The sequence below is a fragment of the Panicum virgatum genome, chromosome 5N (assembly GCF_016808335.1).
Source record: "Panicum virgatum strain AP13 chromosome 5N, P.virgatum_v5, whole genome shotgun sequence".
In the NCBI taxonomy this organism is placed as follows: domain Eukaryota; kingdom Viridiplantae; phylum Streptophyta; class Magnoliopsida; order Poales; family Poaceae; genus Panicum; species Panicum virgatum.
Window position 1 is genome coordinate 12827161 of NC_053149.1, and position 25854 is coordinate 12853014.

Genomic DNA, 25854 nt, shown 5'->3' on the forward strand with positions numbered 1-25854 from the left:
CCGCCCGCGCCCGCGCGCGAAGCTCCCGTATGTGGAGGCGCACCCCGACCACGCCCGGCAGCCTCGCCTACGACGGCGGAGCGACCGCCCGCGCCAGGCGGAGCTCCCGCCTAGCTCGTGGCAGAGAACGCTCGCGGTGGAGGTCGCGGCTGGCGGACGTCGCTGGTCCGGCGTGCTTGCGGAGCTCATTGGTCCGGCGGAGCTTGCTGCTCTCCGTGCCCTAGCGAAGAACTGTAGTAGATACGTCCAAATTAAATCGGTTTAAGTGCGCTAACTATCATCTTAATGAATAATCAAGTTACCACGCACTTAAAACGGTGTAATCCGGCAGTCCGTCGGGTAATTCCCAATTAAACTACTGTACTCCAGGATCTCAATTGCACTAGAAGTCTCGCACGAAGACGAGCACAGGTGATACAGGCATACAGAGATTCTCAAATTAATTTACAACACGGGTTTTACATAAAGGGTTTGAATACAAACTATAGAGTTCAAACACGCAGCGGAAGTTTAAAACAGAGTTCGAAATACAATAAGGTACTACGAACGACGATAAAAGTGAGCCTCACATCTTGCCCACGATGTGCTGCCAACTGGCCCGAATTTCACGAAGAAGACAGGACCCACTCGACGGTCCACACAGAAGGAAGCGGTTGTCCAATCCAGGATGCACAGACCTCCTCGAAGTCAGCGGGGACACAACCTGCTCAGGTGGGTTACAACAACAACCCTGAGTATACTAATACTCAGCAAGACTTACCCGACTATGGGTATACTTAGCTCAATATCTAGACATGCAAAGCTTTTTGGCTCTGGGGTTGGTTTTGCTGAAAAGCTATAATAAATCCTTACTTTCAATATTTTAGCTCAAGTTTAGTATTCGAGTACCAACTAGATTTGCTATAGCATCTATAGCACACATGGTAGATCAATTAAACCGCTAATAAAACACCAACGGACATTTTCATTCCAATCTCATTTACATCCTTTACTACGCTGTGACGTAGTGATCAAGGCTCTCATATCCGCGAGACACGGCGAATCGATTCGATTTAACCTTGCAAGGTGGATCTAAACAACACGACACAAGTGAAAGGATCGATGGACCAAGAGGGGGGGTGAATTGGGCCTTTTTCAATTTCTAAAACACAATAAAGCAACCTTAACCTATGCAATGCTAGTAAGGCACCAATTCACCAACCGGATAACTAAGCTACCTACACAAGCTATGAGAGATATAACGAGAAGTAAAGCCTAGCAAGGTAGAGCTAAGTTATGATCTCTAAGTCAAGCACATGAATAAATTACATGAAAGAAAAATGCTTGAATAAAGAGAGTGGACAAGAGATGACCGGATTTTTTCCCGTGGTATCGATGTGTTGGCACACACCCCTAATCCACGTTGTGACACTCACAAAGAGTTTTGTCACCTCCCATGTCACCGAGACGTGGGTGCTCACTAAGAGTCTCCGTTCACCATCCCGGCATGGTGGAGATCAAGCCACGTACAATCTTCTTCTCCGAGCTCCCACAATCCTTGGCAAGCTCCGCGAGAAACACCTCGATCACCAAGATCGCCTAGGTGATGCCAATCACCAAGAGTAACAAGCTAGGGCATTCACTTGAGCAAGAACCGATCACCAAGAACAGATGCACACAAGCTTCTCTCTACTCAAGTCCTTAGCCTTGCTTCTTGAATGATTGAATGATCAATTTAATTGAAGATGAAGCTCAAGGTGGCTCTTGACTATAGTATGAGTGTATGAATGTTGCCTGGTGTCAAGAGTGTGCAAAATGGCCCATTGGAGGGGTATATATAGGCAGCTCACACGAATAGAGCCGTTGGAGAAAAGCTGCCAGAAAACTGCATAGCGCCGGTTAATCCGACGATCCTCCAATAGCCAGCATCGGTTTAACCGATGAATGTAAACTGCCCCTTCTGAAAACTAGCCGTTACAACTTGGGCAGATTAACCTACGTATCATCGGTTTAACCGGTGAGTGTAGTTGTCCACTGATCAACTGAAAAACCAAGTCTCTGGACAACTGCACCGACGTTAACTCAAACCAAATCGTCGGTTTAACCGGTGAGTATAATCTTGAAATACCCTGGAAAAACCAACTCTCTGGACAACTGCACCGACGTTAAATTTGAACATCGTCGGTTAATCCGATGTTAATACTGTCCAGACACTGATCACAGCGTTTAACCGACGTATAGAAAATGGTCAGCGTCAGTTAAACCGGTGTATTGAACTTTTTTTTTGTTTTTGCCTTTTCTGATTTGAGTCTTGAATGAAAACCAAATATTCTTGAGATATGAGTTGAAAACCACTTATTTGAACTTCTAAGAACCTGAGTGACCATATTGTGCATCAATTTTTGAAAGATTATGTCCATGCTCAAGTTACTTGGCCTTAACCCCTCTTAATAGTGCGACCTCTACAAAACTATAAAACATATACTAATCTAAGTGTCCTTCTCAACTTTGTGACACTTAGTACTAGAAAGATCCTTAGTCTTGTTATAATCTTGAGTTGAATACGAGATTGCCTTTTTGAATAATGAAATTGAGGGGCCTCTTTTGACATATGACCAAATGAGCGATAATAATTTATTAAGCTGCACAAACTCATTAGTCACAATAATGGTTGTCATTAATCACCGAAACATACCTTGAGGGCCTAGATGCTTACAACAAGTAAGCCCCGTCGGGCCACGCGTGCTAACTGTTTCCATCATTACCGTGACATCTGAACCACGCCTGCTAAAACCCAGGTGATGAGCCCCTCACGGTGAACTCCCAGAGAACCCGAATGCGGCATCCTATCCAACACCCGCCAACTCCCACGTCCAGCGTAGTAGGTCGGAATTCAAACTATCGTTGTAAAGTGGTACACAACTTACCGGTTTCGACTACCTCCTACTTCCGGCATGTGGTTAGTACTGTTCAATCCTCGATCAACAGGTCCAGCAATGGTACGGTCCTCAATCGACACAGGCGGAGGTTTTCTTTCCATCCATTTCATATCCAGAACCAACTCATCTCCGCCCGGTCTCCATTTCTCGTTCCTCATTGATTCATTCTCAAACCACATTGCCGCATGTAACAAGATCTTAAATCTCGCGAGCGACAGGAATCACTCGACATCTACCGAGATCCTACTTAGCAGAGCATTTCTATCGACATCTGCATACTAGTATAGACTCACGGGTACCTAGGGAGAACATGCATACTAGGGTTCCATACAACTCCTAGAACGTAAATGCACAAATACTTAAATAAACATTAATATACTAAATTTATGGGTTATGCTCCGGGGGCTTGCCTTGCAGGTCAGCGGGGTTAGCTACTTCTAGATCTGGCTCGACGGCTGCTTCGGCTTGCGGTTCCCCTGCTTGCGGCTCCTGGATCGGCTCAGCGACCAACTCATAGACGGCTTCGCTCGTGACGTCTATACGTAAAGAAAGATGCCATGCAACAATTAAAACGGTGCAAGAAAATGATACAAGGTACTCACGATGCAATGCGAGGTAACTAAAAAGAAAGACACGACTAGCATCAATTACCACTGATCACAAAATACGGAAAAGCACAAACGCATAAAAGGATTTACTTAACAACAAAAAGAAAAGCTGCAGCTAGTAACGAATAAATGCAAAACACATAGCTTGTAGACCTAATCGAGCCACTCAAAATTACCAGCGAGACAAGATATTGGATGAACATGCAACAAAAATTTACCAACATTTATTGATGACCGAAAACATTTATTTTTGCCTTAGCAAATTAAACTGAACAACAATAGATCCACAAACATGCACATAGGCTATGCACTTGAAAAAAATTTAGTGAACTACACATACAAAGAGTAAGCTACCACAAAATTTTCAGGATTTTTAGACAAACAGAACAACAGTTACAAAATAAACTAGCTTAAACGCAAACCACAATTTTAGCAGGGGCAAAAGTGACATCTCACATGCATGAGTATTTTTCTTCTGAAGATATTGATTTAAGAAAGCTAACAAAATTTATTTTGTATTTTTAGCATTTTTAAGAAAGCTAACAATTTTGTATCTTGATTTAAGAAAGCTAACAATTTTAGCATTTTGTATTTTAAGCTAACAAACTAGCTTAAACGCAAACCACAATTTTAGCAGGGGCCAGCGGGGAGGTCGGTGCACCCGCGGCTCGTGCAGGGGCATTGCGAGGGCGGAGCCCGGCGGCGGCTGGATGGTGGCAGCTCATGGTGGCGCGTGGTGGCGGCGCCGTTCTGGCCGCGGTAGGGCAAGGTGGCCGCGGGGCTGGGCGGCACAGCGCTCAGGGATGCCAAGTGGCCTCGGGGCGCGGGGCAGTGGCCCGCGGGGCTGCGCAGGGGTGGCCCGCGGCGTGCGAGCGCGGCAGCGCAAGGCGACCACGGCGGCGCGGCGGTGAACCGGCGGCGGCAACGCGGGGATCGAGCGGGGAAAGAGCCAGGGAGGCAGAGTGGACCACGGGGAAGCTCACCACGTCATCCAATCGAGCAGAGAAGGGCCGGAGGTAGGAGATCGATGGAGGAGCGGAGCTCCGATGAGAACGTCAATGGCGGCCGTCGATGGCGGGGCTGATTCGGCCGGCGTAGGGCTCAACCGAGCTCGGGGATGGGTGGATTAGGTGAAGGGCGAGGCTAGGGAGGTTGGGGCGCGAGGAAATCGGAGCGGGGGCGACGGGGATGGCCAGCGCGGCGAGCGGCGGCAGCTCAGCTCGGCTTTGCTCGCGCGAGCTCGAGGAAGGGGATGAAGGGAGGGGAAAAGGATAGGGTCGCGCGCACGAATAAGAACGGCGCAGCGCAGAGGACGAGGTTCGCCGGGATACTCGACGTGTGGAGTCGCCGGCGGTGTCGCGCCGGTCGCAGCATGGGCGTCGATACGGGCACAATGCATCACAGGAGAAGCACAGTGATCATTTTGACCGATTTTGACTCAACTTTGATTGGTTGAAACTCCAAATTTCATATGTCAACTTGAAGTTTGGCCAATATAGAAGTTGTAGTGGAAGAGAAGATCTACAATTTTTATTTTGGACGAAAGTTGATTTGAGGCTTGGATCAATGAGAAAAACGGGGTCGAACACGGCTCGGTCGATGTTTACTATACGACTTAATTAGCGCTAATGACACTGTTTAGGTCCATGATTAGCAGGTTAAGCACATGATTAGCATTGCGATTAACACAGGGGTGTTACAGCCTTCCCCCCTTAAAAGAATCTCGTCCCGAGATTCACGCATGATAGCAAGTATAACGCGAGAAGGTTCAAAGATGAAGTACCTGGATGAAGGTTTAAAAAGTCCAGATACTTGGATCTCAAAAATTCCTCCTTCTCCCAAATAGCTTCGTCTTCGGAGTGATTACTCCATTGAACCTTGTAGAATCGGTTGGTTGTGCGGCGAGTAACTCGATCCTTGCGATCAATAATCTTGATAGAATGGTCAGGATAAGTGAGATCAGACTCTAATTGAATCGAGTCACTTTCCACAGCTTCAGTCGGAACTCTAAGACACTTCTTGAGTTGCGATGCATGGAAGATATTATGAATTGCCAAAAGATTTGCCGGAAGATCCAACCCGCCTGCGACCGGCAGAGCGGCGCCCTGCGGTGCACGCGCTCGTGGCGGAGCTCTTGCCCTCGGCGGTTGCGGCGGTCCTACTTGGCACGCGCGAGATCGGCGGCCTGGACCATGTAGGCGTAGGCGGTGTCCTAGGAGGGATCAAGGATGGGGAGGACGGGAAGAATTATGAGAAATCAATCTAGTCCCAAATCCCCAATTCGTCTCCCCAATCTAGATCCAATCCCAACCTAATCAGTCATCGCCGTCGGGCTATCTTCCCGGCAGATGTTTACCCCGTTATGAACTAGGTTCATAACAATAACAACGGTTCAACTCGCAAATATAACAATAGTAATACCTTATTACACCAAAAATTGTTCACTCAAAACCATATAGGAGATAACTAAACAATAAAAAGCGAACACAACTATGTACCCAAATGAACTCTATTTTATGTCTTTTAATTTCCAGTGATTCGTGTAAGATAATGCTTTACATTAGTAGGTAGTAGTTTTTGACGCATTCGCCTTGTGTGCCAGTGTGGTGGAACCGCCCAATTTATTCCGGCTTAAGAGCGCCCGATCACCCTATTACGAGAATAATCCAGCCAACGCTCTTAAAACGGAACAAATCCTGTAGTCCGTCGGGTTTCACCCGATTCAACCACCAACAACCATGTCTCAGATATATGTACAGGATCATTTTGCTTTGGAGCATCAGATATTACACATAGACGTTAATTGTATATCAAAAAAAATAAGATGAGATTTATTATACAATTAGCACAAACCTTAGTGCAAACTAGTTCTACAGAGTTTCAAACACGTAGATCCTACAATCGTAGGGTTGGTTAACATGCAGGCTTAATCTCATAAGATTTTGTAAAACATCCGGAGGTGTATGGACTCGGCGTACACCCCAGGTCTTGAGGTCTTCACTCCTGCGCTTCTCCCGGCGGCACTGTTAAAACAGTTAAAGCACAAACACTGAGTACGAAGGTACTCAGCAAGACTGACCCGACTATACCAGTATAACTATAAAAAGAATCAAGGAGCATGCAAGGTTGTATTTGGTGGACTGGCTCATTTTTCAAATGTTTGGACTCAAAAACAGTGACTATACCTAATTAAGGACTTACATTTAGACACTAGTTCAAGATTAACTCTAATACACCGACACCAAGATACCTCTAGGTTCACAAGCAACAACTTTTATACTGGTTACATCGTAATTAGTTACGATGTTTAAGCGAGATCAAACGGCATTCATATCCGAGAATTGCGGCGATTCGAATCGATTTACATCCTACAGGAGATAACTGGGCACACGTCACGTACAGCTTCCGGTAAACTGCACGTGGCAACCTTTCACAAGGAGGATACTAAACCCTGAACCAAGCATACCAACACCCGGGTTCGCACCCCCGTGCAGGACCCCCCGTCGGGCCTGATCACAACACGGGTTTCAGGCTACAACCCTGCCACCTATATCCACGTCGAGTGGGGTACAACTTGGTTCAAGAATTTAGGTCCACCCAGCTACCGGGCTTACTGGGCTTGCTGGTTCCATATGTCAGCATATGACCAGTTTACGCATGTCTGATCAAGGTTAAACATACCATAGTTTCTTATTCTTTCTTTGCAAGTGAGTACCGAGTCAGAACTCCTTTTCTGCTCTGTACTCATCGACCATCATATCCAACATTAACCACTGCCTTGTTGTACCAAGTGAACCTTCGAGTAATAATACCTTAACCCTTTGGTTGCTTTTAGTGTAGGTTTCTTTTAGACACTTGGTTCAATCTAATCTAGTTGAGAATGTGGCAAAGATGTCCTTAAGTCAAGGATGTTGATCATGCATGAAATGGATTGCAAACAACTCCTAGACTTAAGCATTCATGTGCAAAAACATAAATAGTAACAATAGTTAGGAAAATTAGTAGGTGTAGATGCTCCGGTGCTTGCCTTTCTCTAATTTAGAAGGTAATGCTTCAACTTGCAGTTCTTGTATGAGCTTTATCCTGATCAACTTTCTTTCTCCTCTTCTGAAGCCTCGGGTAACGACTTGACGAACTCGGCTTGGACGACCTCGATCCAATTCTGATCGTGATGATATGCAGTGTCAGTGCATGAATGCAAGGCATTTGGAAGAATTGAATTACAACTTTACATCCCTATAAAGTTGTAATCCAACACCTAACACACACTTAAAAACTTTTACCAAAATTTTATCATAATTAATTAAGACTAAACAAATTTTTAATAATTGTTTAAGGTTAACTTGAATTATTCTATACTAAGATTATCCTATTTACCTATTTATTATTATTCCTAATTATTTATAACAATGGGTTAAGTATTATCCAAATTTTACTATTAAATGGAATAATGAATTGAGTATTTATTTAAATCCCTTATGAATAAGGAAAATAAATAAATATTAATCCTTAATATTAACCTAAAGCTTTTATATTTTAGTGCATAAAGGAAAATAAAACAAACCTAATAAAATTTGTTTGACTGTCTTTGGACATTTCTACAAATTATAAGGAATTATGGAAGAAAACAGAATTGAAATCTAATTTCTAATAAACCTTAAGCAGTTTTGCAAGAAAACCCCTCTAGCTTCTCATTCTCTCCACTTAAGCTCTGCTTTCTTTCACTTAACCCCCTTTACTTTCTTTTCTTCTTCCTTCAACTCCTTTCTTTTTTTCTGCCTCACGGAAGACCCTCCCCTGCAGACGCACAGCACAGGCAGGTTGCGGCCTCGCCGGCGACGAGCACACCGGCGGCCAACCCCGGGCCCACGGCCTTCTTCCTGACCTGCTCTACCACTTGGGCCCCCAAGACCCCTCTCCCTTCTGCTGGCAACAGGGGCGCCATGCCCCCCCCCCCCCCCGACGAGCCAGAGCACGGCGGACGGCGGACGGCCGCGCCAGCACCTTCCTGGCCAAAATTTCAAGGCCGAGGAGCACCTCTACCACTCCCTGAATCTATACCCGGGCCTCGGGACCGCCGGACACAGAGCCCCGCGGCGACCCCGGCGGCGCGCGCGTGTTCCGGCCACCTGCGACCATGAACCGGTCAGCACGCATTTTCTACACGATCCACGACCCATAAACCACCTCCTAGACAACTCAAACACGATCCAAAACGCCGGCAACATAGAACTGACCAGGGACCCGACCTCTCTGCTCGACGGCGGGCTGAACGTGAAAGGCGACGGCGCTGCAGCGGTGGTGGTTGGCGGCAGGGGCTAAAACCTACTCAAATCAGTCGAGGGAGGGCTAATGGTTCTATGGCTACGAGGAATTGAACCAAGATTGAGCAAGGACGACGAATTTCGGGAAAACAGGGAGGGGCGCAAGGAGGAGATGGACTGTCTGTGGATGACGACGACGGCCATGGCGGCTTTTATTTGAATTCAACCGACCCCATCTGAGCTCCACCTCCTGCTTGCATGCTTCCTCGTGTCCTCACCCATGGTTCACACGTGGATTCTTTGAATTTGGCGCGAATTGGACTACGGCAAGGATAAGAACGAACTCAGTCTTATCTGTTCCGATGTCTCTGCAGTCTGCACCTTTTGTTCCTTCTTCTGAATCCGAGATTTGCATCCTTCCTTTCTTCAAATTTCATTGTTAAATGTGAAAATAATCCAATATAAAAGTTATGTAGGGGGCATTCCTATACAACTTTTGTCACAGGCGCTTGCCTCGATTCGAGGTCTAACCCATCCAAAAAGTACATGGAACATCTCAGTTTTAGCTGAAATCCAGTGTTTCAGTTATCACTCAAACCTGCCATGTTTGAATTCCAAGATCTCTATATTTCATCACTAAACATTGAAATCAACCAGAATAAAAGTTGTAGATCTAATATGTTTCCATAATTTTTGTTGCAGGCACTTCTTCAAATTCAGCCTCTAACATAGCTAAAAACTGCTCTGAAGCTGACTGTGTTTATTAGTTTCAGACTGAACTTCTCTGTACCTGAAACTTGCAATGCACTTTCCTCCAAATTCTCCCACTAAACTTAAAAATATCCAAGAAGCAAAGTTGTAGGTTTTATAATTATCTACAACTTTTGTTTCAGGATCTCTTGCTGATTTGGCCTCTAACCTTTTCAAAACTTGCTCTGAACAAGTAATGTTTAGGCTGTTTTCAGTCAAGCTGTTTCAAACCTGCTGATTTGTAGCTGTCTATCTCATAATTCTGTTCATAAACTCCAAAATCTCCCAACATCAAAGTTACAGAACTAAAACTTATCTACATTTGTCCTTTCATGAACATCTCCCAGTTCTGATTCTAACATAGCTAAAAATAGCTCTGATCATGACAGGTTCGCAGTTGTTCAGAACTTTTCAGACTTCCTTTACAAACTGGCATTTTTTAATTCAATTTGAATTCATTGCTGGTTGTTTCCATGCAAACAAATTATAGGATTGCAAATCCTGAACAACCATTTTTTCCATTTTGGTTCTTATCATCCAAAGTTACACCATGCAATGATACTTTATTCAGTTTCAAAGTTGACCCTTTTTACTGAAATTTCAGACCTAGAATATAAAATGTTGGGCTGATTCAATACTTCTTTTAAACTTTGAATCCTCCAATTAAATTATTATCATCCTCAACACACTTAAATCATGGTTCCATTGCTTAGTACATACTTTGTACTGTATTTCCATGCTGACCAAGGGTTGACTGGCTTAGCAACATTTCACATGATAAGTTGATGAATATGCCTAAGTAGCCATTTTGTCTTCTCATGTAACTTCTCAAATTCAACCTCTGTTTGACGAAAATTCGAATTCCACCCTTCAAGTTGTGAGTGTCATCTGTTCAAATCTGCTGTTTGATACTCTTCAGAGAATTTAACATTCAAAATTTGATCGAATTTGACTCAGTTTGACTTTTCTATACTCTATTTTCTTTTCTTTCCTTTTTGCATCTCCTTTTCTCCTTCTTAACCCTAATTTCTTAGGGTTAATCCATGGTCATAAAATGTGGGCTGTTACAGCCAGCACATTAATGACGAAGTTCCGTCGCATTGTCCTCGAGTCCTGCATATAGTCATCTATATATCCTATATAATTGGTCCCCACTAAGTGTATTCTCTCTTCATGCAATGTCCACGTCATTCTCCACTAAGTATCCCAATAACTTTGCAATTAGGTCCCTACTAAGTTTATTCTCTTTTTATGCAAGGTGTCCACATCATTCATCACTAAGTGTGCCACTAACTTGTAATCCTTTCATGTAATCTATCCATGTTCCCTTATTAATTACAAAACATGTCCATGTCATCTCTGTTGGTTCAATACTTTTAATCTTTAATCTATTAATGTAAAGTCGTATACATACGTTATTTGTTCCATCGCCTATTACTAACTCACAATCTTTTCATGCAATATATCTATGTTCTCTTATTAATTACGAAAAATATCCATGCCATCTCTACTATGTGTAATACATATGCTACTTTTTCATCACCTATTCTTCTATAATGTGATCAATATTCTATTATGTTAATTTTGTCTATTAGCTTACTTATTTTTACCAGATCCGATAAGAAATAACATGCAAGTCAAATTCATATAATTGCCATAGAATTGATCACCAGAAGTGTCATAAATGCTATTTCTCTCTTCACATCATCGGAATTAACATAGCTTACCTATTTTTACCAGATTCGATAAAAAAATAACATGCGAGTCAAATTCATACCTTTACCACATAATTGATCATCAGAAGTGTCATAAATGTTATTTCTCTCTTCTCCACATCATCGGAATTAACATATCCACTCGATCAACTTCGTGCACGTCTTATGTCCATTATTTGTATGTCTTCTTGATTTTCTTCTTCTATTTATCAATTAACCAAAGAAGAGGTCAAACATTATTAATATTACATCTCTAAACCAAAATTACCACTATGTGTTAAGTAACATTTATCAATTTTGTATGTGAATATCTGTTCTATTAATTTTGTTCATTAGCTCAATGACAAGTTTCCTTTATTAATCATATTTTCAACAAGCTTGATCTAAGTACTATATTGTAATGTTTCATACTCTCCATACTATTTTACTTTAGAGTACCAGAGGTCCATCAACTTGTACGAGGGTGTCACTTAGGTCCATCAACTTAAAAAATTACATTTCTGGATCTATAAACTTGTAATTTGTATCACTTAGGTCCACGAACTCTGAAAGTTTATTTCTAGGTCCATAAACTTGTAACTTATGTCACCTAGGTCCATACCCCTCCACCTAGCCTTCATGTACTGATGTCGCACCAACATGAATCTACATGGTTCCCACACATTGCTGGAGTTTCGTCATAATGGTGAAATTTGAGCTCCAATTTCAAATCAAGTGCATAGGGAGGGCCGAGGGGAGATGAAAGACTTATTTTGGAGGTTGTTGACATGTATTGGGATTCAAATGGGGCTTTCGGACTGCCATTGGTGAGTTCTGGAGCTTATATCCGGATATAACCCTGTAATATCTCCATGGTGTGGATAGCCGGATATAGTGGTGCAAGTTGTTGTGGCGAAAAACCTTGTGACAGTGTTAGACTTGGATCAACCCAGAGTGGTTCTCAGTGAGGGGTTGAAAGATATTCATAGACACCTATATTGGGGCAACCTTTAAGGGTCTATAGCCACACGATTGCTCATGGATGAAGTTCAAGAAAATGCACTTTCGGAGTTTATGGACCTAAGTGACACAAATTACAAATTTATGGACCTAAAAATGCACTTTCATAGTTTATGGACCTAAGTGACACGAATTGCAAGTTGATGAATCTAAAAATGTATTTTTGGAGTTCGTGGATCTAAATGGCACACCCTTACAAGTTGGTAGACCTCTGGTGCATTTTACTCTTTGCTTTAAAATATTTTGCATCATTTAGTCATAATTTATTAAAAATCCCTCAAATCCTGCAACAACGTGTGGGGAAATCACGTAGTTTTATATATAAACATTACCTCATGTGACATAGTTCTTATTATACTATCTATGTAAAAGTATACAACTTGCATCAATATTTTGCACTCACCGAATACATGAGAATACTGTCATAAACAGACATGTATTGTAAAATGATGTAGCCACTTGAATGCCTCCATCAAAAAGAAATTACAAATTATATTACAAGATAGATTTCTAATTACGAAAGCCCCCGGCCACGGAGGAAGACTAGATCTTATTTTCTTATTTCTATGGCAACCGGATCCCTTTGTCTTCTACCTTCCTTTTTCTTCCCATTTAGACCATCGTGCGAGTTTGGCCGTTCACACTGTGACTCTCGGTGCTGTGCATCAACACAACTTCCGCGAAATTCCCACCCTTTTCTTCCCATTTAGACCATCGTGCGAGTTTGGCCGTTCACACTGTGACTCTCGGTGCTGTGCATCAACACAACTTCCGCGAAATTCCCACCGCTGTTAAAAAACAGTCTTTTGTCCCGTTTCCATATGGCCATTTGTCCCGGTTTTGGAATCGGGATTCGCCTTCTTGGACAAAAGACTGGAGGCTTTTGTCCCGAGTGGTAGAACCGGGACAAAATGTCTCACACGCTAAAAATTTTTTTGCACCCCGCTGGATTCGATCCCAAGACCTCTTGTCTAGTGCATGGTTTCCTTGATAACTCACCTAAGTAGTACATGTGACTCAGTATAAAATAACTTTCTTTTGAACTGTCACGTGGAGGGGTCTTTTATCCGGATTGGTAACACCAACCGGAACAAAAGAGTCCTTTTGTCTGGGTTGGTGCCACCAACCGAGATAAAAGAGTCACCCTTTTGTCTGGGTTGGTGTTACCAACCGGAACAAAAGTCCCCTGTCCCCCCTGGCCCGACAAGTCGTTGGACCCGGGACAAAAGCCACCTATTGTCCCGGGTCCAAAGACAACCGGGACAAATGGTCTGGAACAAAAACTTGTTCTGTAGTAGTGTCCTGAACCTTCTCATCTTTTCTCTACCCCTCCTCACCTCACTTGGATCCAATCCATGCGCAGAGCACAATTGTGTCCTAGTACCACCACTACCACCTCGCCTGATCTGGCCACCTCGATCTCGGTAGCATCTTCAGTCAATATGAAAGCCCCCGGCCACGAAGGTACCAGATTCTTTTGCATCGTTAGATCTTATTTCTTTGTCTTCTGCCTTCCTTTTCTTCCCATTCAGACCATCGTGCAAGTTTGGGCTGCTGTTCACACCGTGACTCTCAGTCCTGTGCAGCAACACAGCTTCCGTGAAATTCCCACCGCTACCTCGAGCCACGGAGCCCAAATAAAATATCTTCCATCCTAAACCTTCTCATCTTCTCTTTGCCCCTCCTCACCTCACTTCGATCCAATCCACGCACAGAGCACAAGTGTGTCCTAGCACCACCACCACCTCCTCGCCCGATCTGGCGACCTCGATCTCGGTAGCATCTTCGGTCGACTAGCTTGTTGGGGGCGAGCTGCAGGTGGACCGTAGGTAGGTCTTCTACGATGCTTCTTGCTCGTAGTCTCACCTGCGACCTCAAATAGCCTTTTTATTGGATGATGTCGGTGGGTTAATATCGCAAGCAGGGTTCGTGGGAACCGAGATTCGGCCAGGGGTGTAACGCGACGCGAGATTTGGTTTGTGATCAACCAGAGAGATAAGATCATTTAGATAGGTTCAGGCCGCTCGGAAGCGTAATACTCTACATCCTGTGTGGTTCTGACGGGTGTAAACCCGGGACCCCTGATGGGGGTGTGGGCTTGACTCGCGCAGGGACACCCCAACCAGTCTCTTGGGCCGGACGCGGCGCGGCCCACCAACCAGCGTAGACAGTTGCCTTCCCTCATAAACCGACATGGCTGGGAGCCCAACCTCCCGGGACACGTGGAGGCTTCCCGACCTAGCGCCCCGGGTTAGAGCCGTACCAGACGACCCGGGCCGTGCGCTCCAAAATTGCCGCCCGTACGCCAGGCGTGCCAGTCAAGTCAGGCCCCCGTACAGGCTCCACGATGCCTGCTCCCCTTATCACGCGGCGCAAGCATAGGCTACAGGGCTCTCTGACAAGGGGACAGCGCCTCCCGTGCGGGCCCCGCGACGCAACGGGAGAGGGCATCAACGAGCGTCGCCTCCGGCGCTGTAATGATGGTCGCCCCTGCGCACCTCTGCATTACGCCAGCAAGCGTGACCGGACACCCTGCCTAGCCTCGGTAAGGCGCCTCTCACCGGGCGCGCTGTCCTACGGACAGAGGCTACGCGAGGGCGACGTGAAGTAGCCCTGCAGATAAGAAGCGTAGACCCGGCGGACAAGACTGGAGATAATTGCCGAGCGACCATTCGAGTGGTCAGGACATCCCGACTAGCCGAGGATGGGACAACGCTTGGGGAACCGTTGCCCAAGAAAACCAACCAGACTCATGCCACCCCACTCCCGACTGCCCGAGTGGGCCCCGACGACTGACAAGGATGAAGGATTTCCAGACAAAGTCAAGACACAGCTCTAGACATATGTAAATAGGGGCCCCACCTTGGACTATGAAAGGGAAAGCCCCCCACATAGGAAAGGGTTGGACTCCTAGAGGTTCGACACTGCTTGATACCGTTTGTAAGCTCCCCTCAGAACTTTGAGCACCCGGGTTCGAGAGCAATAGAGCAAGAATACCACCCCCCATACTGGATGTAGGGCATTTTCGGCCTGAACCAGTCTAAATCCTCGAGTCTTTGCGTGCTAGATCATATCCGATCAAACGCACAACAAACGAGCAATCGAGTAATTTAATAGTCGCCCATTTCCCGCGTCGACAAATTTTTTGTGGTTGTATTTGGTAGTATTCTTATCAGCTGTGATTCGATTCCTTTACATGTTTCCCTCCCCTCCTCTTTTATATAGAGGGCTAAGTGAGGACTCATTTTTATTGGCTTTGGTGTGAATGCGGTGCCCAATAGGGGGTGCCACCCCGCAAGTTGATCCTGACCGGGCTCTGTCCATGTGGGCTAGTGCCGTCGCAGTCCGAGCTTGCCTTGCAAGAGTCCCCGGGATGCCCTGGGGCTTTCCCGGAGTCCTGCTGCTCCCCGGGACCTTCTTATGCCATCCCGGGATTGTCCTTCCTGAGCACGAACCCGTCCACCATACCGGGGGTAATCACCTAGGGTTAATTGTATCTGTGCCATTACAAATTTGCAACTTCTGAGTTCTACCATTACAATTCGCCTATTCCGAATGATGCCATTACAATTCGTTTGAACTCTCAAACATGCCATTTTCTACGTATTCGATGACCTTGGACCCACATGCAGGCACCCGTATTACCATATAGACCAAAATACCCCTGCTGTAATCCTCTCTCTCCACCCACTGACATTAAGGTCCCACGTGTCATCCCCTTCCTCCATCCATTCTTCTCCTTTCCTCTGCTTCTTCTTCGTCTCGTCGCCATCGCCGATGGCCGCCTAGATCCACAGTGCAGCCACCCCGTCGCCCTCGCCATCCCCGTCGCCGCTGCTGGTCGCCGACCCCACCACGGTGGCCACTGCGCCCGATACAGACGCGTTGGGGGCGAGCTGGTTTCTAGCTGTTGTGGGGACCATCGAGCTCGCCATGGCTGCGAGCGGCGCAAAGTACGGTGAGCGCAGCGGCATGTGGCACTATGGCGAGTGACGCAGCACTGGGAAGCAGCAATGCGGGCAGTTCTCTTAATTTCATTTTTTTCCTTTGCATCAGCGAGCCTGCAACTTGCTGCAAGCTTCAACTTTCTCATGTGCTTCGCTGTCTCGTGCACTATATCCAAGCCATCAATAGCTTGAGTACTATATCCCAATGTGTTTGTGCGCTGATATGTGCTTCGATTTGAACAACAAGATTTCGATTTGAACTCTAGGGACAACGATTGTTCCCTTCAATTTGTGTTGCCGGCAGATTTGTCCCTAACCTTGCAGCGGCCGCCGTCTTGAGGTCTCTGTGGACCACCCCTGCAGCAGCACCCCTTGAGCTCGAGCATGGCCTCGGCGACGGCCATCGGAGCTGGGAGGGGAGGGCGTGGGGGGAGGATCTCGGGAGGCTGGGAGGGGCTGGGGTTCTGGACGGTTCTTGGGTGGGCTCGGAGGCGTCCGGTCATGGCCGGCAGCAGCGTCTCGCCGCCGAAGAAGAAGCAGAGTAAAGGAGAAGGGACGGAGGTAGGGGATGACATGTGGGGCCTTAATGTCAGTGGGTGGAGAGAGAGGATTACAGCAGGGGTATTTTGGTCTATACGGTAATACGGGCACCTGTATGTGGGTCCAAGGTCATCGAATACGTAGAAAATGGTATGTTTGAGAGTTCAAACGAATTATAATGGCATCATTCGGAATAGGCGAATTGTAATGGTAAAACTTAGAAGTTGCAAATTTGTAATGACACGGATCCAATTAACCCAATCACCTATGGTGGGGGCTCACCGCCACCCCTTGCCAGTTGATGTGACGCGGCCCGGACGGGGGGCTCCCTCCCTAAGGCTAGCTCCAACGGAGCCCCCTAAACCGCCCCCCACCCTACGTAGCGGGAGCGAGCGCTCCAACGGTTCCCCCACAGCTTCCCCTATATCTTTAATCACACTGTTTCTTCGTGATATTAATCCCGTTTGAGCCCCGTAATATGATGATAATGCGTATTATGACAGTACAAATAATTTATGATTTTTTTAAAATTCAAAAACGTTAAATAAATAGTTAGTTAATGAGTGATAGTATATAGGGGGAATAGATATGGGGGGAATGGTTGGAGAGAAGGAGTTATAGGGGGAGGAATCTTTTGGAGGGAGGTAGTAAAATATAGTAAATAGTACGTTTGGGGGGAGTTGGATGGGGAATGGTTGGAGATAGCCTAAGCTGACTTCTAATCCGCTGTATGCACGCTACCCCCGTGATCACGGTGTTTTTGCGAGAAAGGTGCGCAATTGCCATGTCTTGTATGTCAGTCATGGAGCCGGTAAATTAAAGGCGTCGACGGGCGAATCCTTCTCCATGAAGGGATCACCCTCGGTCTTAGATTGTCCACAGCGGCCAGAGCAAATGAAGGAGCAAATGCACTGTTTGGCACTGTAGACAGTGGATGCACGGGAAACGAGGAGGAAAAGGAGCATTTTGCTCCACCGGATGCTCCGGCCGCTGTGGACAGTCTTAGGAGGCGCGGGCGCCCCCTGCTTCTCCCAGAAAACCCAATGTGGTGAGTTATCGGTACATCGGCCCTTGCTGGGCCGGCGTCGTCCTTTCGGCCCAGTTTCCTTGGGTTTCCATGTGCTCGGGGGACCCCTCTCCCGTAAGACTGACATGTTGTTAACAACGTAGATACCAAGATGACCGTGTGACGAGTGGTGCAAAATTACCGAGGGGGCGATCAGTTTCTTTTTTTAGTAGTGGGAGATGACAGAAATTGATTTTGGTCACACATAAAAACTTTGACTCAAACGGGCGCAACTACACATCTCTTGTGGTGATGGTTTGCTTAACCATCACCTCAACCGCAATTAATTTTTCTACATCCGGATTTTGGGCCACGTCTCACCGTTTGGGACTTTGGGCCGTGCCTCAGGCCGCTAGAACTTAAGGGCGTGATTGGTTTCACGCTGTGCCGAGCGATACGAGAGCCAGGCTTCTAGTGACCAGGCCGAGCACGTACAACATCATTTTGATTGGTTGGCCCTGTTTGGATACTCTAACTTGGTTAGAAGTTAGAGTTAGTTTCTAATTCTAGACTAACTCTAGACTAACTCTGAACTGACTCTAACTAAAGTGATGTTTGGATGCAAGGATTAGAGTTGGCTTAAAGGCACTTTTCCAATCATTTAGTCCTTTAAATGCTCTTTATAGCTGGATCTCTTGTGGCCATCTCTTGTGTGGCCTCCTGCCACTCATAAATGTTACAAACAAATCATCTCCACAAACAAAGTAAAAAAAACATGATAAAGAATGGATGTTTTTGAGTATCACTAGTTGGTTCTTCACCTGTTGGCGGCTATACACCAACCCCCTCCTAGAAAGTAATCCATCGACAACGGCTCGGTACCCATCACCATTCATTTGTGCACCATTATACCTTCCTGCTCTACGTTGCTCAATGCACAATTCTAACATGGAAGCATTATTTGAATCATTCCATTGGGCTCGAGTGCCTTGGCTTACCGGGAGACCGCCGGAGCTCGCTAACTCCTCCATATCATCATCGTCAGCATTGTCGAAGGGAGCGCCGGAGCCGAATTCTTGCCCACGGCCAGCACTCCTCGGTGCAGGGGGACGCCGTCCACGCAGGCCGCTGCCGCTTGACCCTGACGCCGGTGCGCGGGTGCCTCGACGACGGCGGTTGGGTGCCGCAGTAGCCGAGTTCGCGCGCTGCCTCAGGCCACCGCCGTTTCCTCCTTCGCGACCGGCTCCCGCAGAGGAGCTACCGCCAAAGAGGTTCTGCCGTGCGGAGGGTGCCGTCGGAGTCGTCCATCCATCTCCTGCTCCGGCACGGGGTGCACGATAAGGAGGGAGTCCGGAGCTCCTGCCGCGGCCAGGGGGGAGCTCGACGTCGTCGCCCTGGAGGAAGGCTCCGTACTGTCGAAGACTCGGGAACTCCGCTGCGGCCACTTGCGAGTTGAGGTCGAAGCCGCCGCGGGCAGGGGGACCGTGACCAGGGCCGCTCGCCGACGGCTGCTGGCTCCAGGCGTTGGCGCCGGCGAAGGAGTCCTGCGAGGCCCAGTCGTTGCCGTTGCCGTCGAAGCCATCCCCGTCGAAGCCATCCCCGTCCATTGTGGAGCTTGGAGACAGGGGGTCCGGGACATGCGTTGGCGCTGGTCGGGGGACGCTTGGCCGGGGAAGACGCGCCGGGAACCGGTCGGAGAGGGGCCGCGCCGAGGAGTCGCTCGGAGGGAGGCCGCGCCGGGGAGCTGCTTGGAGGGGGGCCGCGCCGGGGAGCGCAGGGATGTCGCGCCGGGGAGAAGCCTGGAGGGGGGCCGCGCCGGGGAGCGCAGGGATGCCGCGCCAGGGAGAAGCTTGGAGGGGGGCCGCGCAGCGGAGCAGGGACCAGCTCGAGCTCGGAGGGGAGCAGCGCCGGGGAGGGCGAGCGCAGGGCGGAGGGCGAGCGGCGGCGCCGGATCCGCCGCCAGGTAGCCCTGACAATGGGTCACGATCCGGCCCTAGCCCCACTCCAATCCTATTTTGTTATTAGCTAGATCCAATCCCACTCCAGCCCTAACTAATTTGGGTCAACTCGATCCAATCCTATCCTTAATATCATATAATTCTAACCCACTTAGGATCCTATTGGAGCCCAAGGATCCATGCCCACCAGCAATCCAAGGGCCCTCACAGTCATATGCTGCTACTAGCAATTTGTGCTAGCACTAGCGATCCAATGGTCTTCACTGGGCCTTCACTAGTAATTTAGCTGAGTAGCTAATAAATGTGTCAATAGAAAAAATAAATTACATGTAAAAAGAAATAATAAATTACATCCACCAAATTTGACTTAAACTCAATTGCACTTGCATCTTTGAACACCCTCAGTATTGAACAAGTATATAAATTAAATCACGATCACAAATTCTTGGTTGTAGCATAGTTTCTTCAACAGTACTGAGTACACAAGGCGGGCAATGGATAATATCAAGTGAAGAAGCATTAGAACACAAGACTATTATAAAGAGTGGCCATGTCTGCACCCTACAGAACAAAGCAATAACTTCACCAATCACTTTGGACGATTCAGAAACAAATCACTTTGCTGATCCCTTTCTCCAAGCAAGGCAATCACTTCACCAATCTTTTGTGCTATTTCCTGCATAGTTCCTCTACAAACTAGCAATGACTGCAAAACAGAAACAAGAGGGCCTATCAGATTGACACATTAATGTTTGATCTATGTAGCAGTATTTCATATCATGGGGTGTGTGAGATCTAAAGCCTGCATACATCAGCTCCCTCCTCTCTAAAGCTGTGTCACACACATGGCCAAAGAAGCTCTCTCATGCCGTTGATATAACATAAATGAAGTCGCTCACAACAAAAGATGCAGCTCCCATTTCATCAAGCAAGTGCATAATGAATTCAGTCAGAGGAATGGTGGAATGCTTACTGAACCTGAACTACTCACATACAATTTCTATAAATACGTTGAACCATCAGTCTCTCACATTCAGGAGCCACCTTGCATCTGCCAAACAATCTACTTAAATCAAGCAGCATGGCAAGGCAATTGAGCAACAAGGTGACACTGACATGGTGTGTAATAAATCAATGCAGCAGCAGCAGAAATATTGTTAGGATCATTAGTAACAAGGTGACACTGACATGTTTCAAGGTAGAATAACAGTAGCAACAAAATAAACTATGGTTAAGGTTCCAACAATAATGACAGTTCACAAAGCTTCTACAGAAGCATGCTATATAGAATAACAGTAGCAACAAGATAACCTGTCAATCAACATCTTCTTCCTCGTCAGATTCAAACATGCGTTGTCCAGTCATTGGTTAACCTGCAATGAACAAGACAAACATATTAAACCACTATTATAAACATAACCAGCTTTGCAAAATATATCTCAAATATGAAATTTACCTTCATCTGCATCATTCAAGCCAAACAACCAGTCTTTCGCACATACTAATGCTTCAAGAGTTTCTGGAGAGAGAGATGTCCGATTTTTGCCAAGTATCCTTCCAGCACAACTAAAGGCAGATTCTGAGGACACCGTGCTTACAGGAATTGACAAGAAGTCTCTGGCCATCAAAGACAAGATAGGATAGGCATCTGAGTTTTTTTTCCACCATGCCAAAACATTAAAGTTCTCTCCTGCTCTCACAACTACTCTAGGATCATCCAAATAAAGGTCCAGTTCAGATCTTTCTAAGCGAGTCCTCGAGTTTTGTGATGAAAACTGTGCAAATGCAAGCTCCATACGCCTTTTGCCACGAAGTCCAGAAGAACTTGACTCGCCCTGACTTAATACTTCCTCTTCATGTGAAGTGAAGATAGGACCGGCAATGTTCCTAACAATCCTCTCATACTCTATATAATATTGATTTAAATATTGTTTGAGCTCTCTCATCTTCTCTTGCACTTCTGCACTCTCAACAGTCATGAAATAGAACTTGACAAAGTCAGCTTTCATCGACGGATCTAGGACAGTAGCTATGAGAAGTATCATGCTAGGTGCAGCCCAGTACTTCTCAAACTTGGTATACATAGCTTCAGCCAATGCATTGAGCAGTGAATTGGCATTCCACGCCTCATCAAGCAATACATCTCGGATTGCCATCATCATCTTCACAAACATGTGAGCTGTTGGATGCCTATCTGCTGAAAATGCTTTTGTAGTATCACTGAACTGTTCTAGAAATTCATGAAGCCATGCAGCGTCCTGCCACTCTACTTCACTAGGACAATCTTGAAATTGCTCTGCTGCAAATCTGTTGAGGGCTGCTTTGTACTTCAGAGCTTCATGCAACATATCATATGTAGCATTCCAACGGTGGGGAACATCTAGAACCAGCCCCGACTTGCCTCTGAGACCTAATGTCTGCACAATTGAGTTGACTGTTTGCAGCCGTGAAGGTGTAGAGGTGGCAACCTTGATAATGTCCCTTATTCTTTTAATTGCATTTGGAATGACTTGTAGCCCTGCTTGAACCATTATATTGAGTACATGAGCAGCACATCTGACATGTAGATGTTCACCATTAAAGAACATCTGCGGACCTAGAGCGGCACGCAAGTCTCTAATTGCTCTATTGTTCACACTTGCATTATCTAGAGTCACTGAGAACACACGATCAACCAAATCCCACTCCATTAAGCAAGCAGTAATTCCATCTTGAACAGCAAATGAGTTATGAGGGTAAGAGATCTGCTTAAATGCAATGATCTTCTTCTGGAGCTCAAATTCTTCATCGATGTAATGAGCTGTAACTCCAAGATACCCCAAGTTTGGTTAGACGACCACAGATCAGCTGTTAAACTAACATGAGACTTCAACTTTGTGATCTTATCTTGTAGCTGCAATTTCTCTTTTTCGTACAACATCATACAATCTGCACGAACTGTTTGTCGACCGACCACATTGAATGATGGCTGACAATAGTTTATCATCTCTCTCCAAGTCGGATCATCTGCTTTGCGAAATGCAACCTCACCATGAAGAAAATACTTGGCAATGAGGCCTCTGAATACCACAGGATCGAACACAGAATTATCTCTACCGGGTGTGTTCTTCAAAGATGCTAAGAATGTATCTCTGTCCTCTTGAGGGATATGATGGCAGTAATATCCAATATGCCTGTTCAAATGAGTTGTTCCTTTCCCTGGCACAGAAGATAACTGAAGCTTACAATACTTGCAGACAGCATTCTCCACTCCATCAATGAGTTATGTGTCAACATAAGCCCAAACCTTGGCTCTCTTTTTCCCTGACCTGCCTGACTGATCAGTGGATATAGCATCCTCAACCTCTGTTGCGGTTGCTGATGAAACTCTTTCCATAATACCACACACTGTAAAAGAGATAGTATTGCTGGATATTATTATACAGCTGGCAATGAGTAATATGAAACAACAGGTAGTGGCTATGAAGAAAAAAATTCTGCAGGTCACTGGTAGTATGTAATAAAAGCACAAATTCGTGGTACCCAAGTACAAATTAATTATTTCCAAGTGGAACTGAATTTGGCACTTAATAGCTACTGGATAGAAATATTAAATAATAAGAACTCAGGTTATATGCATTGCTTCTGATGCTACAGTCTTACTGCTTGGTAATTAGTAATATTACCAGATGCATTGAGGAGACATTTATGTTATCCTCAAATATTTATGCATTGCTTCTGGTCGCTCATATTGAATCCGTCAAAAACATGCTGTTTGAATCGTTTGGTCGTTCCTTGGTTTGCAAAGGAATCTGCAGCCTCCATCTGTAGATCCGCCCTTTGCTATGAACAAAACGGCCCTGGGCAGAGCGTGGCATGAGCATGACATTATTGCTGCCTCCGCCTCATAAGCTTACACTGCCTTAACCCAGCAGCTACCCTACCACTACCACAGCCCAGGAAAAAAAATCCCCAGCAAGAGATGCTCTGCTCCTATCCATCCCTGCGGCGTCACTACTGCAATCTTTCTCGGATCACCAACCATTAGTTGAACTGAAGCAATCAACGCATCAAACGGAAGCAACACCAGTAGCTAAAACCATCGAACAGCGGCCGTACAGGCAAGATTCACGGGGCAGACACGAGGTTGTGCAATGCATTAGTTGAACATATGGATCAAAAGTCAAAAGATAGCAACAAATCAAGGGTGTGCGGTACAGGCAAGATTCACGGGGTGATTGGGATGGGAGAGGGGGTGTCACCTGAATATGATGGTGAGTGGTGGCGGCGGCAGTGCAGGGGCTTCAATTCTCGGCGAGGAGAGAAGGTTCTTCGAGGGTGCGCCGCCGGACGGAAGCTGCTTGGAGGGCGCCGCCACCGCCGCCGCCGCCTCGCAGCAGCGCTGCCGCACGGGGGATAGGAGAGAAGACGAACACAGCAAAGCCTAGCCCTTTCTTGAGAGTCCACGGCCGGCCCTTTCTCACGGTCCACGAGCTGACATTGGGCCAATGCCTAAAATCCAATCCATATAAGCCCTTTAGAGATATAACCCAGTCCGATCCGGCCTTTTCTTATATGGAGCCCATATGGAACCCGTAAATAACAGCCCTTGAGTTTGGGAGCCCGTACGGCCCTTGGATCTAGTCGGCCCATTGTCAGGGCTACCGCCAGGCGCCCTGGTCGCCAGGGGGTCGAACGGAAGGGGGTGCGCTGGCTCGGGAGGGGAACGGGTCGCCACAGCCAGATCCGGATTGGAAAAAAAACGTGGGCCCCACAACTCTAACCCAAATAAGCACCCCTTGGGGGGATTGTTTTTTGGGTGGGTTAGATACATCTAACCCACTCTAACCCACCCTGTTTGGCTACTTTTGGGTTAGATGGCTCCAATCTAACCCAATCTAACTCTAACCCATGGATCCAAACAGGACCGTTGTACGCAATCTGGCCGCTCAGAACATTTGTTTGGTTAGCCGCATGGTAGCTTGTGCACACACGCCAAAGCTCTTTCTCTACTAACAGATGCATGCATGTAGATGGAGACAAACTGATAACATCGTTCACATGTAAAGGAAAGTTCATACTAAAAAAAATCTAAAGATCTTAAACCATGCATCCAAATTATATTCAATTGCACCATCATCTTTCTTATTATAAATTCTTCAAAACAAGACCACACTTATCATATTTGCACGATATTTTTTAAAAACATTTTTCAATACTAATAATTACTTTTGGCTACTGGAAACTAATATTTTAATTACACGAACAAATAATTATTTTTTACGAACAAAAAATTAAAGATGAGAACAAATAATAATGTAGTACGAACAAAATATTAAACATAGCGAACATTTAATTATATAGAATAAATAATGGAAAATGAATATTGCGAACAAATGATTCAACATCATCGAACAACTTAGTCTACAATGGGAACAAATAATTTGGCATTATGAACAAATTAGTTACACATGGATAAGTAATTTTACATAAAGAATTACAAGCATATATGCATACAAATAAATCAGTATGGGAAACAAACAGCTTGTCATGTGGTCATGTGCAATTAGATTTGTTCATAGCATGATAACTGCAAATTATAAAAAGAAAAAAGAAATAAAGGACATGGCGTAGCGTAGCGGGCTAACGCAGCTTGGTTAATGCAGGAAAAAAAAACGCGTAACATTATCCCTGCAGTTCGTATTTGAGAATTAACCGCGTAAAGCAATCCGAGAAAAGAAATCCATGGAGATGCTCATGGTGTGGTTCACAGGTTCAGTCGTGTAGCCTAAGCTAGAACTAGAAGTAGTCATAGGCCTCATCAGTAGCGGACCCAGAATTTTTTTGGAGCCTGGACCACAATAGTTGTGCCCATCTATACTTAGATTAATTTGTGCTTATTATGTTCATAGCCAGCTATTTATTCTAAACTTATGTCGGGTCGGGTCGAATTCTGATCGGGTCACTTCGGGTTTCGGGTCAAACAATATTGTCCCATGTCCGCTCTATGACATCGTCGGGTCGGGTCGGGTTTAGATTGGATTGGGTTGGCCCGCAATTTTGTGTGTAATTTTCGGATTGAATCGGATGTTTTTGAGTTTCGAGTCAAATATTTCGGCCCGTACCCGACCCGTTGTCACACCCGGTTTTAAGAACAAAACCGAATGCAT

General features: G+C 45.9%; 1 long non-coding RNA gene across 1 annotated transcript; it reads right to left on the bottom strand.

Annotated features, from left to right (window-relative positions):
• Positions 1 to 6312: 6312 nt before the first annotated feature.
• LOC120676592 lies at positions 6313 to 9057 on the bottom strand. Its single transcript, XR_005675913.1, has 2 exons — positions 8776 to 9057; positions 6313 to 7688 (listed from the first exon to the last, which is right to left on the bottom strand). It is a non-coding gene; the product is annotated as an uncharacterized LOC120676592 (long non-coding RNA).
• Between the last annotated feature and the right edge of the window lie 16797 nt (positions 9058 to 25854).